Source organism: Ovis canadensis, chromosome 6, assembly GCF_042477335.2.
Source record: "Ovis canadensis isolate MfBH-ARS-UI-01 breed Bighorn chromosome 6, ARS-UI_OviCan_v2, whole genome shotgun sequence".
NCBI lineage: Eukaryota > Metazoa > Chordata > Mammalia > Artiodactyla > Bovidae > Ovis > Ovis canadensis.
In genome coordinates, this window is record NC_091250.1 from 83078883 (window position 1) to 83097709 (window position 18827).

The 18827-nt window shown below is 38.1% G+C and overlaps 1 protein-coding gene across 1 annotated transcript in view; it reads right to left on the reverse strand.

The window, feature by feature from the left end:
* Positions 1 to 15422, reverse strand: part of CNGA1 (cyclic nucleotide gated channel subunit alpha 1) — a 36157-nt gene extending 20735 nt beyond the window's left edge. The window contains exons 1-2 of the mRNA XM_069593078.1: positions 15314 to 15422; positions 7035 to 7213 (exon numbers count right to left, since the gene is read on the reverse strand). The gene's annotated coding sequence lies outside the window, so the exon portion shown is untranslated. The remainder of the gene's footprint in view (positions 1 to 7034; positions 7214 to 15313) is intronic.
* Positions 15423 to 18827: the final 3405 nt, after the last annotated feature.

Sequence of the window (18827 nt, forward strand, 5' to 3'; positions counted from 1 at the left end):
ATCACCTCCACTAGCTTTGTTCATAGTGATGCTTTCTAAGGCCCACTTGACTTCACATTCCAAGATGTCTGGCTCTAGATTAGTGATCACATCATCATGATTATCTGGGTCGTGAAGATCTTTTTTGTACAGTTCTTCCGTGTATTCTTGCCACCTCTTCTTAATATCTTCTGCTTCTGTTAGGTCCAGATCATTTCTGTCCTTTATCTAGCCCATCTTTGCATGAAATGTTCCCTTGGTATCTCTAATTTTCTTGAAGAGATCTCTAGTCTTTCCCATTCTATTGTTTTCCTCTATTTCTTTGTGCTGATCGCTGAAGAAGGCTTTCTTATCTCTTCTTGCCATTCTTTGGAACTCTGCATTCAGATGGGAATATCTTTCCTTTTCTCCTTTGCTTTTCACCTCTCTTCTTTTCACAGCTATTTGAAAGGCCTCCTCAGACAGCCATTTTGCTTTTTTTGCATTTCTTTTCCATGGGGATGGTCTTGATCCCTGTCTCCTGTACAATGTCATGAACCTCATTCCATAGTTCATCAGGCACTCTATCTATCAGATCTAGGCCCTTAAATCTATTTCTCACTTCCTTGTATAATCATAAGGGATTTGATTTAGGTAATACCTGGATGTTCTAGCGGTTTTCCCTGCTTTCTTCAATTTAAGTCTGAATTTGGCAATAAGGAGTTCATGATCTGAGCCACAGTCAGCTCCTTGTCTTGTTTTTGTTGACTGTATAGAGCTTCTCCATCTTTGGCTGCAAAGAATATAATCAATCTGATTTCGGTGTTGATTATCTGGTGATGTCCATGTGTAGAGTCTTCTCTTGTGTTGTTGGAAGAGGGTGTTTGCTATGACCAGTGCATTTTCTTGGCAGAACTCTGTTAGTCTTTGCCCTGCTTCATTCCACATTCCAAGGCCAAATTTGCCTGTTACTCCAGGTGTTTCTTGACTTCCTGCTTTTGCATTCCAGTCCCCTATAATGAAAAGGACATCTCTTTTGGGTGTTAGTTCTAAAAGATCTTGTAGGTCTTCATAAAACTGTTCAACTTCAGTTTCTTCAGCATTATTGGTTGGGGCATAGACTTGGATAACTGTGATATTGAATGGTTTGCCCTGGAGACGAACAGAGATCATTCTGTCGTTTTTGAGATTGCATCCAAGTACTGCATTTCGGACTCTTTTGTTAACCATGATGGCTACTGCATTTCTTCTGAGGGATTCCTGCCTGCAGTAGTAGATGTAAGAGGTTAAAAGATTTGTTCATGTGACTTTTATTGCAGTGCCGGTATGCACACACAAGCTGTAAAGCTCAAGCTCCTTCTGGCACAGCTTAGGAAAGGCATGATATGGGAATTTAGTCACCAATGGCCCCAAGCGAAACCTGTCTGTCCCTGCTTTATGCCTATCAGTGTTGTCTTCTCCAAGCAAGTGTACCTTTTGGATTCAGTCAGTTATTTACAAGGCAGTGAGATAGACTCAAAACATATGTCTTTAAACATTGACTTCAGCAAAATGGCAGCTTTAGGGGTTCTAACTTCCAAAGATGTCCTTTAGGAGCCAAGCTACCACCAAAAAATATACTTTAAAAAAAAAAACAGTTGATTTGGTAAATAAATATAGCTTTAAACTAAGTTCCTAGCTGCCACCTCTTATCAGATAGCATCAACCCCATAGATGGCAGCCCACCATAGATGGCAGGCTCCGCCATCCCTGGGATTCTCCAGGCAAGAACACTGGAGTGTGTTGCCATTTCCTTCTCCAATGCAGGAAAGTGAAAAGTGAAAGTGAAGTCCCTCAGTCGTATCCAACTCTTAGCGACCCCATGGACTACAGCCTACCAGGCTCCTCCATCCATGGGATTTTCCAGGCAAGAGTATTGGACTGGGTTGCCATTGCCTTCTCCGCTCTAAACCCTTACTGTGTAGAAATTCTAAATCCACTTAGGAAAAATACCAGACAGGATTTTCTATAATTTCACTAGACTGAACTCTTTAAGAGAAGGGCTTGTTTTTGTTTTGTGTTTCATTCATATATATCCTTGGAGAAGGCAATGGCATATAATAGATATAATCCTTAGTATTAAGAATCGCACTTCAAACTCTGCAAGTACCCAATGATGTTTGTGGAAAGAATGAATGAGCAAATGAATCAATGCAGGTCAGAGGAAGCAGGGGTAAAAGCGATGAAGAAATGAATCTAAATTTCCTTGTTTGCTCCTGTTCCAACCTCTTTACTAAAGTCTCATTCCCCACCTCCTCTGTTTATCACTTTCTCCCAACTCTGGTGTAGCTCATCAGGACTATAAGGACAACTGAATCTGAAGATGCTGTAGCCACTAGCAACATGGCATGAATGTGGATCTCCCTTTTTCACCAATCAGTAATAGGCTTCCCAGGTGTCAATGGTAGTAAAGAACACGTCTGCCAATATAGGAGACATAAGAGACTCGGCTTCCATCCCTGGGTCTGAAAGATCCCCTGGAGGAGGGCATGGCAACCCACTCCAGTATTCTTCCCTGGAGAATCCCATGGACAGAGGAGCCTGGGCTACAGTCCATAGGATCACAAAGAGTCAGACATGATTGAAGTGACTTCGCATGCACTCAAGAAGTCTAGACGTCCAAAACACCAGTGCTCTGTCTGCTCCAGTAATTTTTTCCACTGTGTCTTTCCATTTATACTAGTAATATCACATATCACATAGAAATCTATAGCATGCACAGTCCTGCATTCAACATCCTGCTCTGTTGAGAAACAAAGGGACTCATACTTTCACCCATTTTCTTGCATAAAATTCTGCCTTCACTTCTATGCAGCTATCTCCAAATTTCACATAAATAGCCCTGACCATCTTTCTTGGCTTCAATATTGCATTTCATTCTTTAATTCATTTCAAATATTTTGAGTACCTCCTATTAGCCAATCTCTTCTCATTTGTTTTCTGCAGTAGCCACTTCAGAGCCCTGCGTCCAATGTGTTGAAAAGTGGACTTTCACTTCTTTCCCTGTCAAACCAGCTCTTCTTCCTGACTTGCCTATTTCTGGTCATAGAATCACTGTTCTTTCTTGCACTTAATTCTCTGAGAACTTAGGAGTTCATTGTCTTTGACTCTTTCCTTCCCCCACCCCCGCCCAGTCACTTTGTCAAATCTTACATACCCTATCTTACAACTGCTCTTGCCCACACTCCCACTTTTTCATTCTAATTATCACTAGGGGTTTGTCAGGTGCTTGTTGCCACTTATCTTTGACTAAGTCTTTTAGCTGATTTATTTATCCCCAGCCTCCCCCTCCCCCCAGTTCCTCCTTCAAAGTACTCCCAAATTAATCTTCTTAAGGAGCATATACATAGCATATTCTTATTCTAGAATCTTCAAGATTTCACCATTGTCTACTGAATTATTACCCTTTCTTCTGCAACAAAGTCCCAGTTTCCCTCCCTCCCTCTCAATTTCTTTCTCCCTTTTTATTACTTCAAAAAAGACAGGATAAAAACTATATAGTTATTAAAAAGGACAAAATACTTCTAGATGAACAGGTATTGTAAGTTCTTAAAGATATAGTATATTACCATATGTCAGAAAAGATATATATATACACATACATATATATATATATATATATATATATTCATGTGTGTATATGCATGTGTGTGGAGAAAGAGAAAGGAAGATGCAACAAGAAAGTGGTAACAGTTATTACCTGCCTCTGAAAAGAGAAAACCATGGATGAGAATGGGCAATAAGCATAGAAAGGAGACTATTGCATTTTCTGAATATTGTACAACATACATTAATAAATTTGAGGATATGAATAGTGACCCTCATTTCAGAATGCAAAACAATGTAAAATTATGTTACCCATAGTTCCACCACCAGGAATTAACAAAGTTAACTTTTGTCTTTTGTCAAACTTGCTTCCCACATTTGATGGCTTTGAAAATAAAATTTTATACCTGGGTGGGAAGGAGTTTCAAGAGGGAGTCACATATACTTATGCTTATATATTATATACTTATAACATATATGTTATACATATAACAATGCTTCACATAGTTGTAAGGCTGAAACCAACACAGCATTGTAAAGCAATTATCTTCCAATTAAAAATAAAATTAAACTTTATATCCAAACTTTAGGTCCTTTTACCAAGCTGCCACCACCAAGTTCCAACCTTGTCTTCCTTCTACCCTCTGCCCAGAAGCAACCACCACGGTAAGTTTGGTGTGTATTTTTCCAGCTCATTCCATCGTTTTCAGTTCAGTTGAGTTCAGTCACTCAGTCATGTCTGACTCTTTGCGACCCCATGAATCACAGCTCGCCAGGCCTCCCTGTCCATTACCAACTCCCAGAGTTCACTCAGATTCATGTCCATCGAGTCAGTGATGCCATCCAGCCATCTCATCCTCTGTCATCCCCTTCTCCTCCTGCCCTCAATCCCTCCCAGCATCAAAGTCTTCTCCAATGAGTCAACTCTTCGCATGGGGTGGCCAAAATATTGGAGTTTCAGCTTCAGCATCAGTCCTTCCAATGAACACTAGGACTGATCTCCTTTAGAATGGACTGGTTGGATCTCCTTGCAGTCCAAGGGACTCTCAAGAGTCTTCTCCAACACCACAGTTCAAAAGCATCAATTCTTCATTTTACATAGATATATAAGCATTCATAACCAAAGTATAGTTTGAGACATGTTAAGTGCATAATTTTGACTTCCCATTTCATTTTATAAATTTGTTTGTTAATACTGTAACCTATATAGATTATATTTTGCTCCTTTTTTCTGTTTGTACCTCTTCTTTCTGTTAATGGAAAATTGGTTCTTTCCAGTTTTTTACTATTATGAACAATGCTACTATAAAAATCCTTTGCATGTTTCCTTAGACTCCTGTGTAAGAGTAGTCCTTATGTCTACATCCAGAAGTGAAATGGCTGGTTCTACTTTCAGCTTATGAGATCAGCCAAATTTCTGCTCAAGGTTGTCTATCATTTTACATTCTGTGAATCCTATCCAGGTATATCATTTCCTCCACACCAGACCAACCTTCATATTGTCGGATTTTAGGGTGTTTTTTCTGAATTTATTGAGACAAATTTGTTTGCACTATGGTTTTTGATTTGCCTTTACTGAAGAAGTTGGACAAACTCTCATGAGTCTATTAATCATTTGGATTTATTAGAAGTTTATATTCTTGGTACATTTTTCAGTTGGGTTCTTTCATTCATTCAAAACATGCCTGCTAGGTGCTAGGCATTATTATTATCCTCCAAGTGAATATGTACCCCTGGTCCTCTATTAACTTCACTTTAATTTTACCTTTCTGATTAAGCATAATATTATAAAGCATAAAATTCCAAAATTAGTGCTCTTCTAATGCCACTCATTAAAAAGTAGAGACATTACTTTCCTGACAAAGCTCTGTCTAGTCAAAGCTATGGTTTTTCCAGTAGTCATGTATGGATGTGAGAGTTGGACCATAAAGAAATCTGAGCACTGAAGAATTGATGCTTTTGAACTGTGGTGTTGGAGAAGACCCTTGAGAGTCCCTTGGACTGCAAGGAGATCCAACCAGTCCATCCTAAAGGAAATCAGTCCTGAATATTCATTGGAAGAACTGATGCTGAAGCTGAAACTCCAATACTTTGGCCACCTGATGCAAAGAACTGACTCCTTGAAAAAGACCCTGATGCTGGGAAAGATTGAAGACAGGAAGAGAAGGGAACGACAGAGGATGAGATAGTTGGATGGCATCATAGACTCAATGGACATGAGTTTGAGCAAGGTCCAGAGTTGGTGATGGACAAGGAAGACTGGCATGCTGCATTCCATGGGGTCACAAAGAGTCGGACATAACTGAGTGACTGAAATAAACTGAATTGAATGCCATTCATGAGGCTTCCCTGGTAGCTCAGCTGTAAAGAATTCACCTGCAATGCGGGAGATCCTGATTCGATTCCTAGACCGGGAAGATCCCCTAGAGAAGGAATAGGATACCCACTCCAGTATTCATGGGCTTCCCTGGTGGCTCAGATGGTAAAGAATCCACCTGCAATTCGGGAGACCTGAGTTTAATCCCTGGGTTGGGAAGATCCCCTAGAGGAGGGCATGGCAACCCACTCTAGTATTCTTGCCTGGAGAATCCCCATGGACAGGCCTGGTGGGCTACAGTCCAGGGGATCTCAAAGAATCGGACACAACTGAGCAACTAAGCACAGCACAGAACAGCAATGCCATTCATATACTTTACTAACATGTAAATCCCTTAAATTATTTAGCAAGAAATATTTGTTTACCAGTGTTTGGCTTACTAAGCAATCTAACTCCTTTAATCTCATTTAATTATCAGCACAACTATGTTTTGACCGTATTATGCCACCCAAGCAGTGAACTACTTCTGGATAAAATTGAAAACTGAACTGAACAATCCAGTTTCTAAGTCTGGCAGAGCATGCAGACTTTAAAGCATCATCTTTAAACAAAGACAGCTGCATATTATGCAGCTCAGAGCACCCACACTGTTTAATTATTTGTTGTTCATTTGCTCAGTCGTGTCTGACTCGTTGAGACTTCATGAACTGCAGCATGTCAGACTTCCCTGTCCTTCACCATCTCCCGGAGTTTGCTCAAACTCATGTCCATTGTGTGGAAAATGCTTTCCAACCATCTTATCTTTTGTCACCTCCTTCTCCTCCTGACTTCAATCTTTCCCAGCATCAGGGTCTTTTCCAATGACTCAGCTCTTCGCATCAGGTAACCAAAGTAGGAGCTTCAGCTTTCAGTTCAGTTCAGTCGCTCAGTCAAGTCTGACTCTTTGTGACACCATGGACTGCAGCTCACCAGGCCTCCCTGTCTATCACCAACTCCCGCTTTTGCATTAGCCAAAGATCATTCAACTTGTATGAGGATTCCTATATGTTGGTGCTTTCTGGAGTAGAATTCTTTGTGAATGTCCCAAAAAAACTGAGAGAAATGATGTATTTGGTATTCATCTATTATTTGTATGTATGAATACAAAGAAGGTAGAGTGTCGAGGAACTAATACCTTCAAACTGTGGTGCTGGAGAAGACTCCTGAGAGTCCCTTGGACAGCAAGGAGCAAACCCGTCAATCTTAAGAGAAATCAGCCATGAATATTTGTTCAAAGAGCTGATGCTGAAGCTGAAGTTCCAATATTTTGGTCATCTGATGCGAATAGCCAATTCACTGGAAAAGTCCCTGATGCTGGGAAAGATTGAGGGCAAAAGGAGAAGAGGGCATCAGGGTGAGATGGCTGGATGGCATTTCTGGTGCAATGGACATGAACCTGGGCAAACTTTGGGAGATGGTGAGGGACAGGGAGGCCTGGCACGTTGCAGTCCATGGGGTTGTAAAGAGTTGGACACGACTGGGAGACTGAACAAAAACAACAACATCATTATTTGTCATATTGACACTAAGTAAATAGGTATCTTTTTAAAGAGAAATGCTTTCTTCTCCATTAGTGCAAAGATATTCTAAAGAAAGTACTCTAATCTGCCAATGCAACCAGTAAAATTCAAGCCTCAAAAAACAGTGCAGAACAACATGCAGTTAACTGTAAACAATAGTTACCTCTGGAGACTAGATCTTTGTATTATTTGAACTTTATACAATGTGCACATATTAACTTTATAATAAAAGGATAAATTTTAATATATTTTCTCAAAAGAATATTACTAAACAACTTGTAGAAATGTTCATGATATAGTGTTAAACAGAAAAAGCAGATTGTTAAACACTATGGTATCATCCTGTTTTATTAAAAATGTTACATATGTGCATGGAAAGGATAAATACTTTAATATTACACATTTTAAGTGTTTAGTGGTAGGATCATCAGTATATGGCCTTTTCTTTGTATTCTGTAATTTTGCCTAATTTATTTTCTTAATGAGAATAAAAAGGCAGTATTCATAAATGAGATTTTGGTTAGTAGCAAAAATAACTTATATCAGCAGTTTTGCTTTAAAATAATGTTTTCCAGTCCTTTCCCAATCTCAGTATCCTATTGCAGAGCCTAGGTTCTTTCTTAATATCGAACAATGCTCCCAGAGTTGTGTAACCATCCAGAACAGGCTTTGCCAGCTCTGCAATAGAGAAGCAGCCAGTGCCTGAAAACAACCATCTACTGCTTGGCAAAGCTTAGGTTCTAGCCCCAGCTCTACACCAACTTGCCAGTGAGAACTTGGCAGAGATCTTTCTGAGCTTCGTTTCCCCTTCCATAGAGTGGAGATATATGCTAAAACCTGTCCTGGCTACTATAGTGATTCTCTATGGGGAGTTAATGAAAAATACACATAAAGTAATATTGAAGGCTGTGAAGATTTACACAAATTCAAGTTGATGATCGGAGAAGGCAATGGCAACCCACTCCAGTACTCTTGCCTGGAGAATCCCATGGACGGAGGGGCCTGGTGGGCTGCAGTTCATGGGGTCACGAACAGTTGGACACAACTGAGCGACTTCACTTTCACTTTTCACTTTCATACATTGGAGAAGGAAATGGCAACCCACTCCAGTGTTCTTGCCTGGAGAATCCCAGGGACGGGGGAGCCTAATGGGCTGCTGTCTGTGGGGTCGCACAGAGTTGGACACAACTGAAGCAACTTAGCAGCAGCAGCAGCAAGTTGATGATGTAATTATATAACTACCAAGCTCAGAAAGAGACAACTATCAACTTTCTAAGGGAGACAAAGAGAGCTAAGATGCTTAAAGTAATCTTTCTTGAACCCTTCCCACCTTGAACTAACACTTTGAGAACTCAATTTTGTCAGAGCAACTATTTAATAATTATCTTTAGAAGATCATAAGCTAACTATAATTCCCATGAAGACTAAAACAGAACTGAACAAAACTGTTGCTATGTGTGCCCGTAGCAGACAAACACAAGGAACGATTGTTAAAACGATTGTTATCAACTTACAGAGAAAATACACCACTTTTTCAGGAAGCAACAATTTCACTACAGAAGTTATTATTATCCTAATCATTATCATCACCTTTACAATTCACAGAAAATTTGCAAAGGGGCCATCATAAAGTAAAATCTCAATCAAAAGGCAGTTAATAAACCATCAAATACCCAAATATATTCTCCAAACTCATTTTTTTAGTCAAACATTTTACAAGAAAACAGTGATATAAATGCCAGAAAAGTAAACGTCCTAAGAGCAAAACTACTACTCCATTCCCAATGATCAGAACTAAGAATATTTTTTAAATAAACTTAAAGTATCAGTTCAGTTTAGTTCAGTCGCTCAGTCGTGTCCGACTCTTTGTGACCCCATGAATTGCAGCACGCCAGGCCTCCCTGTCCATCACCAACTCCCGGAGTTCACTCAGACTCACATCCATCAAGTCAGTGATGCCATCCAGCCATCTCATCGTCGGTCGTCCCCTTCTCCTCCTGACCCCAATCCCTCCCAACATCAGAGTCTTTTCGCATGAGGTGGCCAGAGTACTGGAGTTTCAGCTTTAGCATCATCCCTTCCAAAAAAATCCCAGGGCTGATCTCCTTCAGAATAGACTGGTTGGATCTCCTTGCAGTCCAAGGGACTCTCAAGAGTCTTCTCCAACACCACACTTCAAAAGCATCAATTCTTTGGCCCTCAGCTTTCTTCACAGTCCAACTCTCTCATCCATACATGACCGCAGGAAAAACCATAGCCTTGACTAGATGGACCTTAGTCGGCAAAGTAATGTCTCAGCTTTTGAATATGCTATCTAGGTTGGTCATAACTTTTCTTCCAAGGAGGAAGCATCTTTTTATTTCATGGCTGCAGTCACCATTTGCAGTGATTTTGGAGCCCCAAAAAATAAAGTCTGACACTGTTTCCACTGTTTCCCCATCTATTTCCCATGAAGTGATGGGACCGGATGCCATGATCTTCGTTTTCTGAATGTTGAGCTTTAAGCCAACTTTTTCACTCTCCTCTTTCACTTAAAGCATAGATTATAACAATAAAGTCATATATATTAAAACCCTGGAGCACCACAAGACCTTACATCATCACAGAAAATTTTCTCTAGAAGCAATGTGTTATATCGATCAAGGGTAAGAATGAAGACTTTCTGCAATGGTTGGAAGCCTTAATGCGTTATCCTCCCCCTTTTCCCCACTCAATCAGGAAGTATTCTGAATTCTAACACTTGACCATAAAAATTAATAAATTATGATTACTTGCAGGTTTGCTTGACCTTTATCTTAGGGTACCTCACTCAAATATTTGTTTCTCAGGAAATGCAATCTGATGAGAATGGAATTTCTCAGAAAATGGATGCTGATGAGAAGCCTTTTGGGAAAGTCTAAATTAGGGTTTCATCTTCCATAAAATCTGTTATGATTTCACCATCTATTATACGTATTGACTATATTTTAAACCAGTATGTTAGCCATAAGCATTTATTTCTTTGTACATACATCTACATTTGCATATGACTATTCTGCTTTACCAATTCTTCTCTAAGCTTATTAAAAGCAGAGAACTTTCTCTGCTCTTTATATCCTTGGGACAAAGCAAATATAAAATTTGACGGAAACAATAGTGAGTAAACATACAAAGAGGCAAATAAGTATTTCTAACCCAGCACTTGAGGTCCCCTGGATTCTAATTACACAGGAATTTTGTCAGTTACAATGCCTAGTTTGAAATTTAGGATAATTTTTTCCCCGCTTTTCTTACAAATCTATGTTTTATACCCAAAAGAACACATTAAAACTACTGATATTTTTACTTTAAACAGTTTGAAGATAACATAATCTAATCTTTACTGAATATTTTTGTTTCTCAACCCTTGTTGAGCATGTGCTATGTGCCATATAGCTTGCTGCAGTGTGAAGGCAAGGAAGAAAAGAGGGAGGATGGAATGTTAAGGCAGGCTTCCAGCCCTAAAGAAGTTAATAAGAGAGCCCTGTAAGTAACAAAAATCCAACATGACAATTTTGTGTGTTTATCCAACTCTGTGGAGTCAGGAGATTCATGAAAGCTCTCCAAAGCAGGGAATATGTGACTGGGTTTTGAAGGATGAGTAGGAGTTTACTAAGGTAGTAGTGGAAATGAGCACTTCTGGCAGAAGAAACACCATCTGAAGAAGGTAAGGAATAAAGAAAAGAGCAAATACTTCTAATGACTAGGACTAGGATGCCTGGGTGCTTGTGCCTTCCCCTCAGCACTCATGTAATATGGAACACTTTTCTTGAGTGCCCTGGCCCATTATTGTATTATGATCCAGTTATCAGTGTCTGTCCCGCCAGACTTGAGATCAGGTACCAATGAGCTCCTGAGCACCGAAGAATTGATGCTTTTGAACTGTGGTGTTGGAGAAGACTGTTGAGAGTCCTTTGGACTGCAAGGAGATCCAACCAGTCCATTCTGAAGATCAGTCCTGGGTGTTCTTCGAAAGGAATGATGCTAAAGCTGAAACTCTAGTACTTGGGCCACCTCATGCGAAGAACGGACTCATTGGAAAAGACTCTGATGCTGGGAGGGATTGGGGTCAGGAGAGGAAGGGGACAACAGAGGATGAGATGGCTGGATGGCATCACCGACTCGATGGATGTAAGTCTGAGTGAACTCCGGGAGTTGGTGATGGACAGGATGGCCTGGCGTGCTGCAATTCGTGGGGTTGCAAAGAGTCGGACACAACTGAGTGACTGAACTGAACTGAACTGAGCAACTTACATAATGCCTGGCTCATAAAAACCTTCCAAGAAAGCTTTGCTTTACTTTTGATATTATTTTATTGCACAAACACTACTCTCAGAACTTAAACATCTACATTATATCATCATTTTAATGATCACATTAAAATACTATTTCTATAACAGTACAATGTATACATTTCTTAATTCCAATTGCCTTTAGAACAAGTTTATCAATCCCCAAGAAAACAATGTGCTTTGAAAAGAGATTTCATTAGATTTATGGATTAATTTTGAGAGAATCAACATACTTAATATGTTAAAATTTTTAATTACCTGACAAGGGACATCTCTTCATTTATTGATGGCTTTTAAAGTCTACCATATAAGTACATGTTTTAAGTCTTTATAATTTTCATTAAACAAGCTATGCATATTTCTAGTTAAATATATTCCATGTATTTAAATTTGTATTTGTAAATAAGATTTTTTTTTAACATATTGTCTTACCAGTTACTACTGATTTATAGGAGAGCTGTCAGTTTATATATTTATTTTGTAGTCTATCATCTTATTGAACTTTAGCTTTAATAGTTTTAAATTGATCCATTTGCATTTTCTAGGTAGACGATACCCACAAGCAATGATAATTTTATCATTTCAAAATGTATATCTTGTTTATTTTTCTCATTTCATTATGTTCAGTACAAGTTATAGAACACTGCTAAATAAGAGATACTATATCCTGCTTCTGTTTCAGTCCCTAGAATTTCTCCTATTTTTCTCACTGGTTCCAGATAAATTTTCTTTATTGTTAAGGAAGTTTTCTTATATAAGTAATTTCCTCTTTTTTCAAGAATATACGTTAAACTTCACCAGTTACCTTTCATCAGCTAAAGCTGATTTGTAACTGGAAAGATTTGTAACATTTGGGAACTGTTACGTGTAATTATAAGCACTTGCTTCACACTCTAGAGTATCTAGATTACCATAATTCAAAATCTTGGCATAATGGTTGTCTGCTGTTGGGACGGTACATGCTATTTTTCCTTTGAGGGAATGTAGGAAAGTGCCAGCTGTTTGATTAGTGCCATAGCCAAAACTTAAAATATGACGGCCTACGTTCCCATGCACTCTTAAGTCAGGTGACGGGCTCTGGCCCTATGTGGATTTATCCCGCTGAACTATTGATAGGGACAGAGTAGGAAACAAAGCAAAGTTTCTATCTAAGACAATCACTGGCACATAATAGGTACCAAATAAGTCTTTATTGAATAATAAATAAAAATATCTAGGGTACAGTAGCTTTTTTGGAGGTAGTTTTGGACCCCTTTTTAAAATCATGTCCGTAAGTTTTAGTCAATTTAAGTTTTACTTTTCAATTTAAATTTAGGCATTTGTTTATATAGAAAATAATCTATTTTATCCAGACTTTTAAGTTTTTAGCACTATTAATTTCATAGCTTAAAAAATTACCTCCATATAAAAGAGAAAGATCTATAATAGTGTCTTGCTATTATCTTCAAAGAGTTATTTGATATTTCTCCCCCTTCCCACCTTTTTTTTTTTTAATTCTAAGGGGTAGGGTCCTTAATTTAAACTTATTAATTTTTAACTTTATTTGACTGTGACTAGAAAATGTATACTTTTTTGCTAATTGAGATTATTTTTGTGATCAATATGTACCAATATTCCAAGAGTAGAGAAAAGAGGGTGTATTCTCTATGCAATGGTCCCCAACCTTTTTGGCACCAGGGACCAATTTCATGGAAGACAATTTTCCCAAGGACCAGGGTTGAGGGGGATGGTTTGGTAATGATTCAAGGGCATTACATTTACTGTACACTTTATTTCTATTGTTATTACATCTGCTTCACCCCAGGTCATCAAGCATTAGATCCTGGAGGTTGGGGACCCCTGCGCTATGGGATATAAAGTATAATCAATAATTATTAGGTCTTTTATTTACAGTTAACATCATGATGCTTAACCACCACCATCCCCATTCTCTTTTATCTGCCTGCTTCATCTAACAAAACCGTAAGTAACGTTTATAGAAAGAACAGTAAGTGAAAGAATAAATATAGTGGAACAAATTGACTGAGGGATATATAAACAGAAAAGGTCAAGGAGTAAAAAGATATGTCTTTAACAGTAGGAACATCTTAAAAGCTCAGTTTAATAAAGTTTAACTTTCTGATACAGAATGAAAGCACAAATATTTAAAATCCTGTAATCTTGGAGGGATTGGGGGCAGGAGGAGAAGGGGACGACCCAGGATGAGATGGCTGGATGGCATCACTGACTCGATGGACGTGAGTCTGAGTGAACTCCGGGAGTTGGTGATGGACAGGGAGGCCTGGCATGCTGCGATTCATGGGGTTGCAAAGAGTCGGACACGACTGAGCGAATGAACTGAACTGAACTGAGCTAAACTGAACTGACTGAATCTTGGCACAGTAAACATGATAAAGAGTAGTTTTAAGTTTATAAAAATAAAGTGAAAAAAGAAAGTGTCGGTCGCTCAGTAGTTCCTAACTCTTGGTGACCCTGTGGACTGAACCCCTCCAGGCTTCTCTGACCATGGAATTCTCCAGGCAAGAATACTAGAGTGGGTAGCCATTCCCTTCTACAGGGCATCTTCCTGACTCAGGGATCAAACCCAAGTCTCCTGCCCTGCAGGCAGAATTCTTTAGATTCTTTACCTTCTGAGCCACCAGGAAGGCCAGGAAAATAAAACTATCAAATAAGTGATAAGTTTTTTAAAGTCTAATTAAATTATACATGCCTATCATGGAGAAATAAAAGAAAGCAAGATAATTTAAATTCTGGCTCCATCACATAATAGTAATATGTTACCTTGAAAGATTCTTTAAACCTTTTTAGACCACTTATCTCTAAAAGGAAGTGTGCAGGTTGCTATAATAATGTTTATAAAGTAACTAACATTTAAAAAGTTCTTAAATGTCTCCAATGAGTTGGAGCTCATATTTTCAGGGAGTTTTATTAGGATTTATATGAATTTGACAGTGTTCCATCTTCAAATATCTTAAAAAGAAAGAAAACCTAGTATATGATACTTCCTTTGAGGAAAGACATATCTGAACAAAGGTATTGTTTTGACTTCTAAAAATGAACTTGAAGGTAAACAATAAGGACCTACTGTATAGCACAGGGGACTCTACTCAATATCTTTTAATAACCCAAATGGAACAGAATCTGAAAAAGAATATATATATATATGTAACATATGTATACACAGATATTCATATGTTTTATATATATATAAATGAATCATTTTGTTGTACACTAGGAACTAAGACAATATTGTAAATCAACTATATCTACATTTGTAAAAAATGAATTTGAAACTTGCAAAAAGGCAGTATTTACTATGCTGTGATATTCAGATTAGCAGGACCATATTGCCAGACTTTATTTAGTGTTATTTTTAACTAAAATTATATCTTTAACTAAATTGTGTTTAGTAGAATATTCATTTATCTGTCAAAAATACAGAGAAATCAATAAAAATAAAACCATCAGTTGTAGCTAGAAAGCATATACCATGGAAAACACAGCAAATGCTGATGCATTAATAAATCGAAACAGAGATATAAACATATGTGAAAATATAATTTTAATTACCACTGAGTTCTTACCTTTGGTTGCTTAAGCGCTATACCTGTGTCTTCCAGAAACAGAAGTCAGTGGTGTATCCAAAGCAAACAGGGATATAGTGTAAATCTGGACATTGTCAAAATCCAGGTCCTAATTTTTAAAAGAAATAAATACACTGATCTTTTTCCTTTCTTTAAACATGCACGAACAGCTAGTTTTCTTAATCATTCCCAAGGAAAGAAACAGTTCTGTGGCATTGACAAAGGAGGATTTTCATGAGCCAGTATTGGATTTGCGGATTTATATACAGATGAAAATAACAGCAAAGCACCATTATCCTTTGCTAGAGCCCAGGCTTATTAATATGTGACAGATTTAGGAACAAAAGGGGTTTTCTCATACTATACCTCTTAACAAATGTGCAGTTAAACTTAACCCAAGGTAATATTGGCTAATGAATTTTATTAAAGTTCTATTTTCAATTCATCCAGCATTACAATCTGGATAGAATTATAGGCTTTTACAAATTATGACTAAAATTTTAAATATAGTGCCATCATAATAAAATGGTTAAAATATAAATAAGGTATACTTATTTATTCACTGACCCATTTAATGTGTGTTTTGTGGAAGAGCTGCATGTCTGAAACATATCTAGTCAGAAATAAAATTGGATGAGTCTGAGAGTCCCTGAAAGAATAAGGTATACTTTAAGTGTGGCAATAAGATATGCCAGTTAGTGTCCGAATATTATTCTAATGACCAAACAGTAAATTTTCCTCAGAGTTTTTAATGAAATATTTGATAGTTTACATACTCACTAAGGGCTTCCCTGGTTGCTCAGCTAGTAAAGAATCTGTCTGCAATGCAGGAGTCCGTGGTTCAATTCCTGGGTTAGGAAGATCTCCTGGAGAAGGGAATGGCTATCCACTCCATATTCTGGCCTGGAGAATTCCATGGACTGTATAGTCCATGGGATCACAAGGAGTTGGACATGACTGAGCAACTTTCACTTCACTTCACATACTCACAAAACTTTTTTTCTTATTTATTACTATAGACCTCCTTAATATGCTTAGAGATCTCTTCTTGGAAGTAAGGATTTTTCAGAAAATTATACTTGTCTAATAATAAAGAACCTTTTGTTCTTAAATTCAATGCTCACTTTACTTCTGTCTCTCTTACAAGAACTACAGCTACCTTTAGGTTGGGGTGTTGTCTGTGACACCATGCTAAGTTTACACGCAGAGGTTTGGGAGTCACAGGCCTGGTTTGAACCTCAGCTCCAAGTTCACCAGCTCTGAGACTAGAGCATGATAGTGAACCCTCTGGGTCTCAGTTTCAGTTTCCATGAAATGGACATGATAATACCTTGCAGATCTGAGGATTAAAATGAGATATAGTAATATGAAGAGTTTATTACACTTCCTAAAGCATGGTAAACACTTTATAAGTGACTATTAAACATTTGTAAAGATAAATAGCAGAGTTAAACTTTATTTTACAATAATTGGTCTACTATCAGAAATGTGTATGCTTTCTTTTAAAAGTTGAAAATATATTTTCTTGAAAATTCCCTGGCTGTCCAGTGGTTAGGAGTCCACACTTCTAGTGCCAGGAGCCCAGATTCCATCACTTGTCAGGCACTAAGATCCTACAAGTCAAGTGGCATGGCCAAAAAGAAGTAAAAAAAAAAAAAAAAAAATTTCTGCTCAGGAAATATCTTACAGTTATTTAGAGCAATCTTTTTCTAATCTTACCTCATACACCAAGTGAAAGTCACACCAGAGCTTTGTGACTGACCCCATGGACTATACAGTTCATGTAATTCTCCAGGCCAGAATACTGGAGTGGACAGGCTTTTCCTTCTCCAGAGGATCTTCCCAACCCAGGGATCAAACCCAGGCCTTCCACACTGCAGGCAGATTCTTTACCAGCTGAGCCATAAGAGAAGCCCCAAAATACTGGAATGGGTAGCCTATCCCTTCTCCAGTGGATTTTCCCAACCCAAGAATCAAACTGGGGTCTCCTGCATTGCAGGCAGATTCTTTACCAATGAGCTATGAGGGAAGCTCAAAGATGTAACTAAAACAAATATACCTAAAAATAAAACGAGATGACAAGATTAGGAACTTGTTCCCTCATAGTGCCATTCATTTTCCCCTGGATTGCTTGTTAACTGAAATACTCTTAGAATGATTCAATGAATTAAATAAGAAAGTTGAGGCAATAATTCTGATACCTTTCTTCCTCCTGTCGACTCAACCCCTGGTTGACATAAAACTTCACAGAACTTGCCATTATAAAATAGCTATTCCCCAATGAATCACACACACACACACACACACACACACATACACACACACACACACACACACACACACACACCATAAGAAGCTCTCATTTATTTTATCTTCCCTTGCTAGCTTCCACTGCCTTTGTGCACCTTCCCTATTCCAAAACTATAATTAAAGATGAAGTGAATATTTTTGATTCTTGAGATGACACTTAGTTGTGCAGTCTTGAGAAAATGGCTTAAGCTTTCTGAGCCTCAATTTATCTGTAAAATGGAAATATAATACCTCCCTCAGTACATTTTGTGAGAAAAATGGAGCAAGATTACAGCATATGACACACTCATGGCGTATATAAGATGACACTTAATAATGCACTCTCTCCCCTTTCGCTTTCCTCTAAACTGGATCTTTGCAACACATTGCTTAGGCCTTACCTGTATTCAACATGTTGCAACTGGACTTTTGATAGCCAGGTACATGTGGCTATTAAATAACTAATAGGTAAAGATACAGAGCTATTTTTTATACCTTGTTTCTAAACAATTTATTACATAATTCTAGCAGAGTGTGACCAAGTAATTCTCTTCCGTTTTTTAAAATGAAAATCTGTGTTTTCTGTGTGTATAGTACTTAACAATGTGAAATAATAGTCCTTCATAAAGGCATAGAATTCATTCAACATGTAATTCCTGAGCACCACACTATGCTGGGTGCTATTCTAAGGTCTGGGAGCACACCCACAAGCCCTTTCCTTAGAGATTATCCACAAGAAGGAAACAGGCAAAGCAAGAGGTGCTTACCAAAGCGTGTGACAGAGGTCTAAGGAAGCACACAAAAGAAGCCCTAAGATTTGGAGAGGAAAAGAGTCGGTCAAGAAAACTTCTGGGGGAAAATTATCTCTGCTGAAATCAAAGGTAAGTAGGAATGTTGTTTTCATATATACAACACACATACTAGGATACTTTTCTGATTTACCCGAATTTAAAAGGGTAAAAGTATGTTTCATCTCGTTTCATTTTGTTTTCCCCTCCAAAGTACAATTAACTTGACCCAGTCTGCCAATGGATTTCTTCTCCTGGAACCTGCAGTAACCTTGACTGATGGAAAGAACATAGCCAGACTAGATTATCTGTTTAGTAGGCTACTTTTAGTCTGGTTCCCAGCCTTGCTTTGTCAGCTCCCTCTAAATCTTTATAATCCTATTTAAACTGCCTCTAACTGTAGATGCTCATTTGTGTGACATTGATTCTTTTACATT